Genomic DNA, 10,429 nt, shown 5'->3' with positions numbered 1-10,429 from the left:
AGAAAGAAAAAAAAAAGACCAAGTGTGTAAAAAACTGGACTAATTAATTAATTAATTAATTTTTAGAATAACTAATTTAAAGGACTGAAAGAAAAAAAAAGATCTGTCCTCTTTGAATCTTATACTCAGCAAACATACCTTTGAAAACTAAAAGTAAAGTATTTTCCAGTTATATAAACTTGAAATATTCGAATATCTCCAGACGTAGCATATAGGAAATAGCAAAGAGCATAATTCAGAAGGCAGGAGAAGTTGCTCTCTGGTCCTGGATAAAGAATAAAGAGCTCTCAAAATGATAGCTATGCAGGACTATGTAAAATATTAGATAAATCCCTTTAAAAGGTCATTAAAGATTTCTACGAAACAGTATCAATCTAATGTTGGGTTATTCACATTTTTTTTTTTGTGTGTGTATGTGTGTAAAAGACAAGGAAGAAGTAATATAAAGTCAATGGAAAATAGAAATATACTTTTTAAAGTTTCTAATACTAGGAGAAAATATCATTCCATGTCTTTTAAGTAGATTGTAAGTCAAAGATACAGTATAAATCTTACAACAAAAATTAAGATTAAGCAATATTCAGAAAATTAAATACTAATTAATTAAAAATTAAATGTTTCAAACCAGTTGAATTAAGAAAAAGTTTTCATGATAGTAAAGAATTACTAAGAATAAGCACAAGATAAATACTGGAACTAAAATGCCTAAGTTTAAATAAAGGAGGAAGCGCTGCACCAGATCATCTTCCTGTGGCTCTCTGCTGCTGGCAAATCTGAACCTGTGATTTCCTGTGGGATTATTCTCCTCCCACTCCAAGGGAAAAGAGTGTGATAAAATCAAGCTGTTTTTACAGGATCTGACTGTGAATCAGATCCCAGATAAGTAGGCCTCCAAAAACTCCACGCTCATCAGCATTCATTCCGTGTTTTCTGTCTTCCTTTCCTTCTGCACCTGGTAACCAGTAATCTATATTTCTATGAGTTGGCCTACGTGCATATATTTTACAGCTCATGAAAGTGCAGTCACATAACACATAGTCTTTTATGCCTGGCATGATATTTTCAAGGTCATTAGAGCTGTTGTAAGTATGAGCTGTTGTAAGTATTTGTTTCATGGCCAAGTAATATTCCATTTGGTACATTATTGTGTTTTGTCCATCATTCGTCATTTGTTGGGCATTTCAGTTGTTTCTGGTACACATGATGCTGATGTAAACATTAGCGGATAGGTTTTGGTGAGCACACATGCTTCCAAGTCTCTTGATATATAATAGCAATGGACTCGCTGGGTCCTGAAGTAACTATGTTTAACATTTTGGGGCATTACTAAAATTTTCCAAAGCAACTGAAGTATCTTCCAACCCCTACAGCAGTGTTTCTCCAACTCTTCTTCAACACTTTTTAACTTAGGCTCCTCTAGAGTTTTGATTTCCACTTTGCTGGTGACGAATGGTTTTAGAGTTGCTATAAAGAACTGTTTTTGCTCTTGAGCATAAGAATTCTGTCTTCTAGATCCATGTAGCTCATCAGATATAGGATTTGCAATTATTTTCTTTTTCTGTGTATTGTGTTTCTTTACTCTCTTGAAAATAAAAGTTTTTAATATTTAGGAAGTCCAATTTATCCTTTTTCTGTTTATTTTTTATTTTATTTTATTTGTGCATGTATGTGTGTTTAAAAAGCTTTTATTCATTATGATGAAGGAAAAGGACAATCTCAATGTCAATTTGTCACCTAGCCATAAATTTAAATTTACAGGCTTCACTACTCTAGACACCACGCCTACTGACAAAGACAACCTGAAGTATCTCCCTTCTAGTCCCTAGGATTCCATGTTGGAAAAATAATCTGTTGAACTAGCCAACACTAGTACTTGCCTATAGCAAAGCAAGGCCAATGCATTGAACCTCATAGTGCTGATAGTGCAAATATCATCAAACTGCGGGAAGGGGTTGGTGTCGGTACTAAAACTTTACACTGGTTAAGTATGAAGTCAGCTACTATAATGTGGACAAGTATGCCAGCCCCAGCAGCTAACATGAAACAATGGAAACACACAACCCAAAGCCCAACTATCAGTTTCTATCCAAAAATTTTTTAAAGTCTAGATATAAAACTTTCAACGCATCAGAAAGGTATGCTGAAATGGTAACCTAGTCATATTAACCTAACAGCTAAGCACGGTTGTCTTTACTGTCCCTTCATAAATCTGAACATGAAAATGCCTGCTCAGCTCATGCTGTGAACCGCACTAAAAGACTAGCATGAGTTTTTTAAGCTCACACTACACAACTCTAAAACTTCCCAAGAATGTCCAAATAGAAAAATTTTATTCAATGTTGCTGTGACACATCAATAAAAATACAACTAAATTATTCTGCGACGACCTCAAATCTTCATTCATCTTTCGACCGAGCTTTGAACATCTCACACTTCTGACACAAACCCATCTTAACTACTCAACCATAAACCTCACCAGTTTTAGTGCTGTTTTTGTTTATGCGCTTTAGTCTCTTTTAATCAAGAGGACAAAGTCATGGTGTTATGATACCCAAAGCTTATTCTAACAGACTAAATAATTCTAAGGTCAAAATAACTAGCAAATCACACACTTGCCACAGACAAAAACAAGCCAAAATAAAACCATCAACAAGCCCTCTCTTTTTGGCCAGTACTAAGGATAGAATCCAGACATGTTAACCAAGCTTTTTACCACTGAATTATACCTCCAGCCCCAGAGTAATACAGAATACAGAAAACACACAGTCTACTAGAAAGCTTCCTCTAATCAGAAAACCATGACTTTGGCTTTGAGATAACTATCTGGAGGTGAGGACATTATTTAAAGGTGCAGCAGAAGCCTTAGCTAAGAGAAATGAAAACTTTCAACACAGAAAATACATACAAAAATGGGGAACAGGGTAATCAATCCTGTGGCTGGCTAAGGCCAGTTTTTTTCCCTACAGGTCTACAAAATAAACTGTACCTCAATTATTGCTTATTTAAAGTCACATCTTTACAGAGCTATGTAGTACCTCACGCAAAAAAACAATCACATAAGGAAGCATTTATTTGGGTTTAACATGAGAAATCATACAAATAAAATTTGTATAAACACAAATCCACAGTCATAACACATAGCAAAGGACAAAGTAAAAACAAAGAAAACTAATTGGTAGCTATATATAGTTGGACAGGTGTGTTGTACATTAGAAAGCCTTTTACAAAACAATCATTAGAGCAACAGAAGGCCAATGTTCAACGTCATCCTGGAAGATTTCTTTAGCATCTCCTGCTTCCTCCAAAGCCTTCCTCTTTAGTCTGGCTGGTAATTGTTTTGGTGATGGCCACCTCCTCGAGATGCCTTGCTGTAAGTGTTCTGTTAACCACTGCAGTCCGCATAGCCCTGTCCACATCCATCGTTCCTATAGTTGTACCTAGTATAATCATATCCGCCACAGCCACTATAGTTTTGATCACCACCATGGGCACTGTTGTAATTTCCATATCCGTGATCATAATAGTTATTAAATCCTTGGTTCCAGTTTTGGCCCTGACCTTGACCACGACCCCTAGTACCACCTTGTCCACCAGCTGCAGCACCTCTTCCTCCTTTTTGTTGTTGCTGTTGCTGCTGATATACCTCTTTGGGCTGTGCAACTTTGATTTCACACTTTCCAGAACCAATTTGATGGTATCTGCTTTCTAACAATTTCTTGACTGGTTTTTCATCTGTGTATGTGATGAAACAAAATCCTCTCCTTTCATTTGTTTTTGTATCCATGGGAAGTTCAATATTTTCTATCTCTCCAAAAGCTGCAAAATATTCTTTAATCTGTTCTTCAGAATTATCTGGGCTCGGGGCTGGTGAGATGGCTCAGTGGTCTAAAGCACCTACTTGGAACAAGCTTAGCAAAGAACAGGGACTGCGGTTCGATCCCCCAGCACCACATGCCAGCCAGCCCTGCCCCCAGTGGGCTGAGCTGGCCACACACACACACAATAAAAAATAAATAAATAAATAAACTTGAATGATGATAAACATTTAAAAAAAAAAAAAGAATTATCTGGGCTCAATCCTCCCACAAACACCTTTTTAGGGGGTTCTTTCCCTTTTAAAGCTTTGGCCCTTTTAGGGTCTATCAATTTGCCATCCAGTTTGTGTTCTTTGAATTCAAAAACCTTATCAACACTGGGAGCATCTTTGAAAAGCACAAATCCGAATCCTCTTGATCTTCCAGTGACTGGTCTGTTTTACTTGTGCAGTCTACAACTTCCCCTGATCTTTCTTGCTTGCATCCCAGCTCAAGCCTCCAAGAAACATTTTACCGTCATCCTGCTGGTTCTTGCTCGCGTTGATCTTGGACCCCTCGGCGAATTCCTCTACATTGCTGTACTCGTTCATGTCCTCCACGGTGGCGGAGCCGTCGGCAGGGGTGAGCGGGCGCGCGGTCCAGGTCGCGGGGTGCTGGCGGCAGCTGAGCGCTGTATGGAGCTAGATTTACAATGGCGATGGGGCCGGGGAGATGGCTCAGTGGAATAAGCACTTGCCTGGCAAGCGCAAGGGCCTGAGTTCATCCCTGATTCTGCCGTCAATAAATAAATAAATAAATAGATAAATAAATAAATAAAAATAAAATGGTGGCGGAAGAGGCTCTGTTTATTTTTTAATGTCATGTGTAAGAAACTATTGCCTAATCTCAGACAACAAAGATTCAGTCCTAGTTTTTCCTTCTAAAAGCGTTATAGTTTTAGCTTTGATGTTTAAGGATTTTTTTAAAATCCATTTTGAGTTAATTTTTGTATATGGTGTGACATAAGAGCCCGGCTTCATTCTTCTGTATGTAGATAGCCAGTTGTCCTTGAATCATTTATTTAAAAGATAATATTTTTCTCATTGAATTGACTTGTCATCTAGTAAAAAATCAGGGAAAAAATGCTAATTTGGACTATGATAGGAATTTCACTGAATCTGTGTTTTGTTTTGTTTTTGTGGTACGGGGGATTGAACTCAGGACCCTGCGCTTGCCAGGCAGGCACTTGTTCTACTGGGCTATTTCTCCAGCCTTGAATCTGTGTTTTGGAGAGTACTGCCATCTTTTTTCTTTCTTTTTATTTTTTGTATTATTATTATTATTATTTTTGGCAGTACTGGGGATTGAACTCGGGACCCTGTGCTTGCCAGGCAAGCGCTTATTTTACTGAGCTATCTTCCTGGTCGGAGGACTGCAATCTTCTAGTCCATAAACTTGGAGATCTTCCCATTTATTTAAGTCTTAATTTTTTTTCAAAAACATTTTGTGGTCATTGTTGTATAATGCATTAATTGCATTTCCTTTGCTATGAAAAAATCAAGAGGTGGAAAAGTTTCTTTTGGCTCTTGGTTGCAGAGGTTTCAGTCCACACTTGCTTTGCTCTCTTGCTTTGGCTAGGCAAAGCAAGGCATGGGGTGCATGGTAGAGCCAAGTGACTCATCTTATGGCCACAGGACGCAGAGAGGGAGAGAAGCAAGGGCTGAGGTCCCAGCATCCACTTCAAGGGCACAGCCAGCAACCTCACTTCCTGATACAAGTCCCACTTCCAGTGGTGGCACCACAGGCTGGGACCAAGCCTTTGTGACCATGGTGTTTTGAGATTTAACAGCCAAACCCTAACATGCAGCTGTGGCCCAGACAACTCTCAGTTGTCCAGGGGAAAAATAGCAAGGGGATTCGGGAAAATAAAAAAGAGACAAAAACTGAGGGAGGTCAAGTGGAGCCTTACTTTTGGGTGGAAGAAGAGGATCAGCCCAAGAACTGTAGAGCGTTTATTTACACTTGTGACAAAGCTCAAATCACAAAACACGGGGTTCCCTGGTGACTAATGACAGGAACTGTCTCAGGCAAGATGTTTTTCCCAGCACTAAGGTAGCTTGATTGTTTGCATCACTTTAGCCTTCTCTTGCCCCCACTTGTGTGACCAATTCCCAGCTTCAGTCACTCTCTACAATATGCAGCTTTTGTCCTTCCTTTATTGAGTTTATCCCTGATTATTTTATTTCTTTTGATGCTATATATTGCCACTTGTTCATAAAAATACAGCTTTATTGAAATGCAACCATGCTTGTTTGCCTGCATTTTTTCTTTGACTTATTTTGTGATACAAGGGCAGAGTTCAGTCATTGCAACTGAAACCATCTGGCCAACAAGGCCTAAAAATATTTACTGCTCTGCCCTTGACAGAGTTTGCTGATCTCTGTTCCAGTGCATAATTCATTTGCAGAAAAGCTGACCTTTTCTTTTATCCCAGAAAGATGCTACTTAGTAAGATGTGAAGGAATAAAAATAGTATTGTTTAGCATGAGTTTGAAAGTCAGTGAGACCTAAGTCCAGATGCTGGGCTATCAGGCTTCCCTAATTGACCTCTACACAGTTGTTTCTCCTCTTTGAAATCTTAGTTTTCTTTTCTTATGAGAGAAGAAAGTAACTCTTTAATGTCCCGTAGATGAGCTAAATGAAGACCAGGGTCAAAAACATGAAACTTGTCCCTCTCTGTCCATCACTATTTCCACTGCTTGGAAGCTAAATTTTTTTAAAATTATTTATTTGGTACAGGGTCTTGTTACACAGCTCGGACTCATAGTGATCCTCCTGTCTCAGCCTCCCCAGTGCTGGGATTATAGACGTGTGCCACCATATCCCGTTTCAGGGCCAGCAAGGCAAGTCTGGTTCTGGGGCCAGCATTGTGGTACCAAGGGTCAAACTCAGGTCCTTATGCTTTCCAAGCAGGCGCTTAGACCACCAAGCTGTCTCCCCAGCCCAGAAACTAATTTCTAATTGCAACTTTCTCCTCCAATCTCCCACACTAAATTTATAACACAAGCTTACTAGATAGGCCTTTATTGCTTGTTGTGCCATTTTTTTTCCTTTTCATGAAAAGTTAAGTGCAGAAAAAACTGTTGATTATTCAGTAGTAGATGATACTAGAACAAGTTTTTGACTTTTTTCTTTTCCACTTAAGAAAAAGATAGATTCTCTCCATTTCCTAGTAAATATATCCTGGCTCATAAATTTACGGAACACATTTAGGTTATGAGATTATAAAACTGCAGCAGTTTCAGCCACCAAAAGCTTGTCTCCAGCAATGTCTATTTTGTCGATGTAAATGACACCAGGCTTCCAACTGGGACACACTCAAATGCATTTCCTCTTACTCCATATTTAAATCTCCTCCAAAAGAATGATGGCTATATCGGAAAGAGCCTAAATATGCTTAGCAACTCCTGCTATATAGATCCAGTGCGGACTTCCACTCACCACTAAAAGAGAAGAAATACTTTGGAAGTTTGACTGTCCGATGACGTCATCTAGCACACAAGCCTTAGATCTAGTGCTTACAACACATAGAAGACGTTTCTACCAGCTTTTTTTTTTTTTCTTTTGGCAGAGTCTCACTATGGAGTGTAGGCTGGCTTCTATTTGCTTATGTATCGCAGGCTGGTTTTGAACTCACAGCATTCCTTCTACCTCCGCCTTCCTAGTGCTGGGATTACAGCAGTGTGCCACCATGCCCAGCTCAGTCAGATTTGTAAAACTTGATTCTTTGCAAAAATTAGCTATTTTGGGGCTGGGGAGATAGCTCAATAGCTTAAGTGCCTGTCATGCAAGCACAAGGTCCTGAGTTCAATCCTTGGTACCAAAATAAACAAACAAACAAATGAATAACTATTTTACACTATTAAAAAAACAGCAGGATATTATGAATAGTCATTTCTAGTGTGACATGATATTTAGAAATGATCGAGTATTGCAACTATGTTATCTACTTTTTGAAGTCAAGAAACATCTATGTATTTTTAACCTAAGTGATCAAAGAGTTTAGAAGCAGAGAATTTGACAGTTGGAACAAACCAGCATTAAAGGCTTGTGCTTTTCCCCAAAGAGTTTGTCTCAAGAACACAGGTGTCATGAAAACCACCACTAACTCAAAGCCAATGTGGGAAAAGGGTCACATCAATATCAGGGCATTGGACCTGTGGTTTCTGGCAAATCTGCCACCAGTGGCCATTTGATCTACAAATATGGTGACATTGACAAAAGAACCATTGAAAATTTGAGGAGGCTGCTGAGATGGGGAAGGGTTCCTTCAGGTATGCCTGGGTCTTGGACAGAGTGAAAGCCAAGTGTGAGCGTGGTATCACCATTGACATCTCCCCGTGGAAATCGGAGACCAGCAAGTACTGTGTGACCATCATTGATGTCCCTGGACACAGACTTTATAAAAACATGGTCACAGGCACCTCTCAGTGTGACTGTACTATCTTGATTGTTGCTGCTTGTGTTGGTGAGTTTGAAATTGGTATCTCCAAAAACGGAGATCGGCGAGCATGCCCTTCTGGCTTATGCACTGGGTGTGAAACAATCATTGGTATTAACAAGATGAATTCCACTGAGACACCTTATAGGAGGAAATTCTTAAGGAATTCAGCACCTACATTAAGAAAATCAGCTACAACCCTGATACGGTAGCTTTTGTGCCAATTTCTAGTTGGAATGGTGACAACATGCTGGAGCCAAGTGCTAACGTGCCTTAGTTCAAGAGATGGAAAGTCACTCAAAGATGACAATGCCAGCAGAACCACACTGCTTGCAGCATTAGATTGCGTCCTTCCACCCACTTGCCCAAATGACAAGCCTTGAGTCTGTCTCTCCAGAATGTCTATAAAATGGAAGTTTGGTACCATCCCTGTGCAAGGAGTGGAGACTGGTGTTCTTGAATATGTCATGGGAGTCACCTTTGCTCCAGTCAATGTCACAAGTGAAGTTAAGTCTGTTGAAACATACCATGAAGCTTTGAGTGAAGCTCTTTTTGGGAACAATGTGGGCTTCAACCTCAAGAACGTGTGTGTCATCATTCTTAATGTTTGTCATGGCAATGTTGCTGATGACAGCAAAAATGACCCACCAATGGAAACAGCTGTTTTCACTGTTCAGGTTACTACCCTGAGTCACCCCAGGCAGATCAGCGCTGGCCGTGCCCCTGTCCTGGATTGTCACACAGCTCACATTGCCTGCAAGTTGCTGAGCTGAAAGAAAAGATTGATTGCTGGTCTGGTAAGAAGCTGGAAGATGGGCCAAAATTTTGAAAGCTAGAGATGCTGCCATTGTTGACATGGTTCCAGGCAGGCCCATGTGTGTTGAGAGCTTCTCTGACTACCCACCTCTGGGTCATTTTCTTGTTCATGACATGAGACACAGTTGCTGTGGGTGTCATCAAAGCAGTGGACAAGAAGGCTGCTGGGGCTGGCAAGGTCACCAAGTCTGCCCAGAAAGTTCAGAAGGCTAGATGAGTGTTATCCCTAACACCTGCCACCCCAGTCTTAATCAGTGGTGGAAGAGCAATCTCATAACTGTGTCTCCTAACTGGCCATTTAAGTTTAATAGTGAAAGACTGGTTAATAATAACAATGCATCGGCAAACCTTCAGAAGGAAAAGAGAATGTTTTGTGGACCCTGTATGTGCGTGCGTGTGTGTGTGTGTGTGTGTGTGTGTGTGTGTGTGTGTGTGGCCAGCTCAACCCACCAGGGGGTGGCGCTGGCTGGCATGTGGTGCTGGGGGATCGAACCTCGGTCCCTCTGCTTTGCTAAGCTTGTTCTAAGTAGGTGCTTTAGACCACTGAGCCATCTCACCAGCCCCATCAATATGTTTTTAATGGAAACAACTTGACCAAAAATGTGTTATACAATTTTAAGACCCACTGAAACAAAGTTTAATGAGAAAAAAATATAGAAAAGGCCTGTAACAAATCTTATTGCATTCTAAACTGACTTTCCATCCTCTGACAATTCTGACTAAAGATGACTAAATTTCTCTCATTGTGCTGCTACTTATCCACGAATCTGGCTATAGTATGTAGGGCCATACAGTTAAAAGTGTGTGTGTGTGTGTGTGTGTGTGTGTTGAATCTTGAGTTTTCCAGGTCTTGCGTTATCATTATTGTCGATCATCACAGAATGGTTTTCAATTCATGTAACATCTATTCATTTTTGTTTTCTAATTTCCCTTAACCCACTTTCTAAGTATTATACACTCAAAGAAAATATTTTTGGGAAGTATATGAACTGCATAATGCATTTTACAATAAGATCATGACTTCCCCTTACTGTGACCACCTGTTTATCTGACTCAACTATGGACAGTCTCCTATTTGTCAGTCATGTCATGTTTTTGGCTTGTATTAAGTTTACATTATCTCATGCGGCTTATTAGACTAATAGAGTGTACTCTGAGTATTAGAATATTAATATTAACTCCTCATTTACATGTGCCAGTAATAAGATACATTTTATCTCTCATATTCTAGTTGGCATAGGGTGGAAGTACAACATAGATCTTGCATTTTATCCCCACTAAACTTTTCTTGATGAGGTTAATCTTATTTTTCTTTGAT

General features: G+C 39.6%; 2 pseudogenes; one reads left to right on the top strand and one right to left on the bottom strand.

Annotated features, from left to right (window-relative positions):
- The first annotated feature begins 1,694 nt into the window (after nt 1-1,694).
- LOC101560922 lies at nt 1,695-9,328 on the top strand (annotated as a pseudogene).
- Nucleotides 3,317-7,345, bottom strand: LOC105743491 (annotated as a pseudogene).
- Nucleotides 9,329-10,429: the final 1,101 nt, after the last annotated feature.

Source organism: Octodon degus, unplaced genomic scaffold (genome assembly GCF_000260255.1).
Source record: "Octodon degus isolate 3935 unplaced genomic scaffold, OctDeg1.0 scaffold00007, whole genome shotgun sequence".
Taxonomy (NCBI): domain Eukaryota; kingdom Metazoa; phylum Chordata; class Mammalia; order Rodentia; family Octodontidae; genus Octodon; species Octodon degus.
The sequence above is the reverse complement of the archived record's forward strand: the minus strand, read 5'-3'. Positions and strand labels throughout refer to the sequence as shown.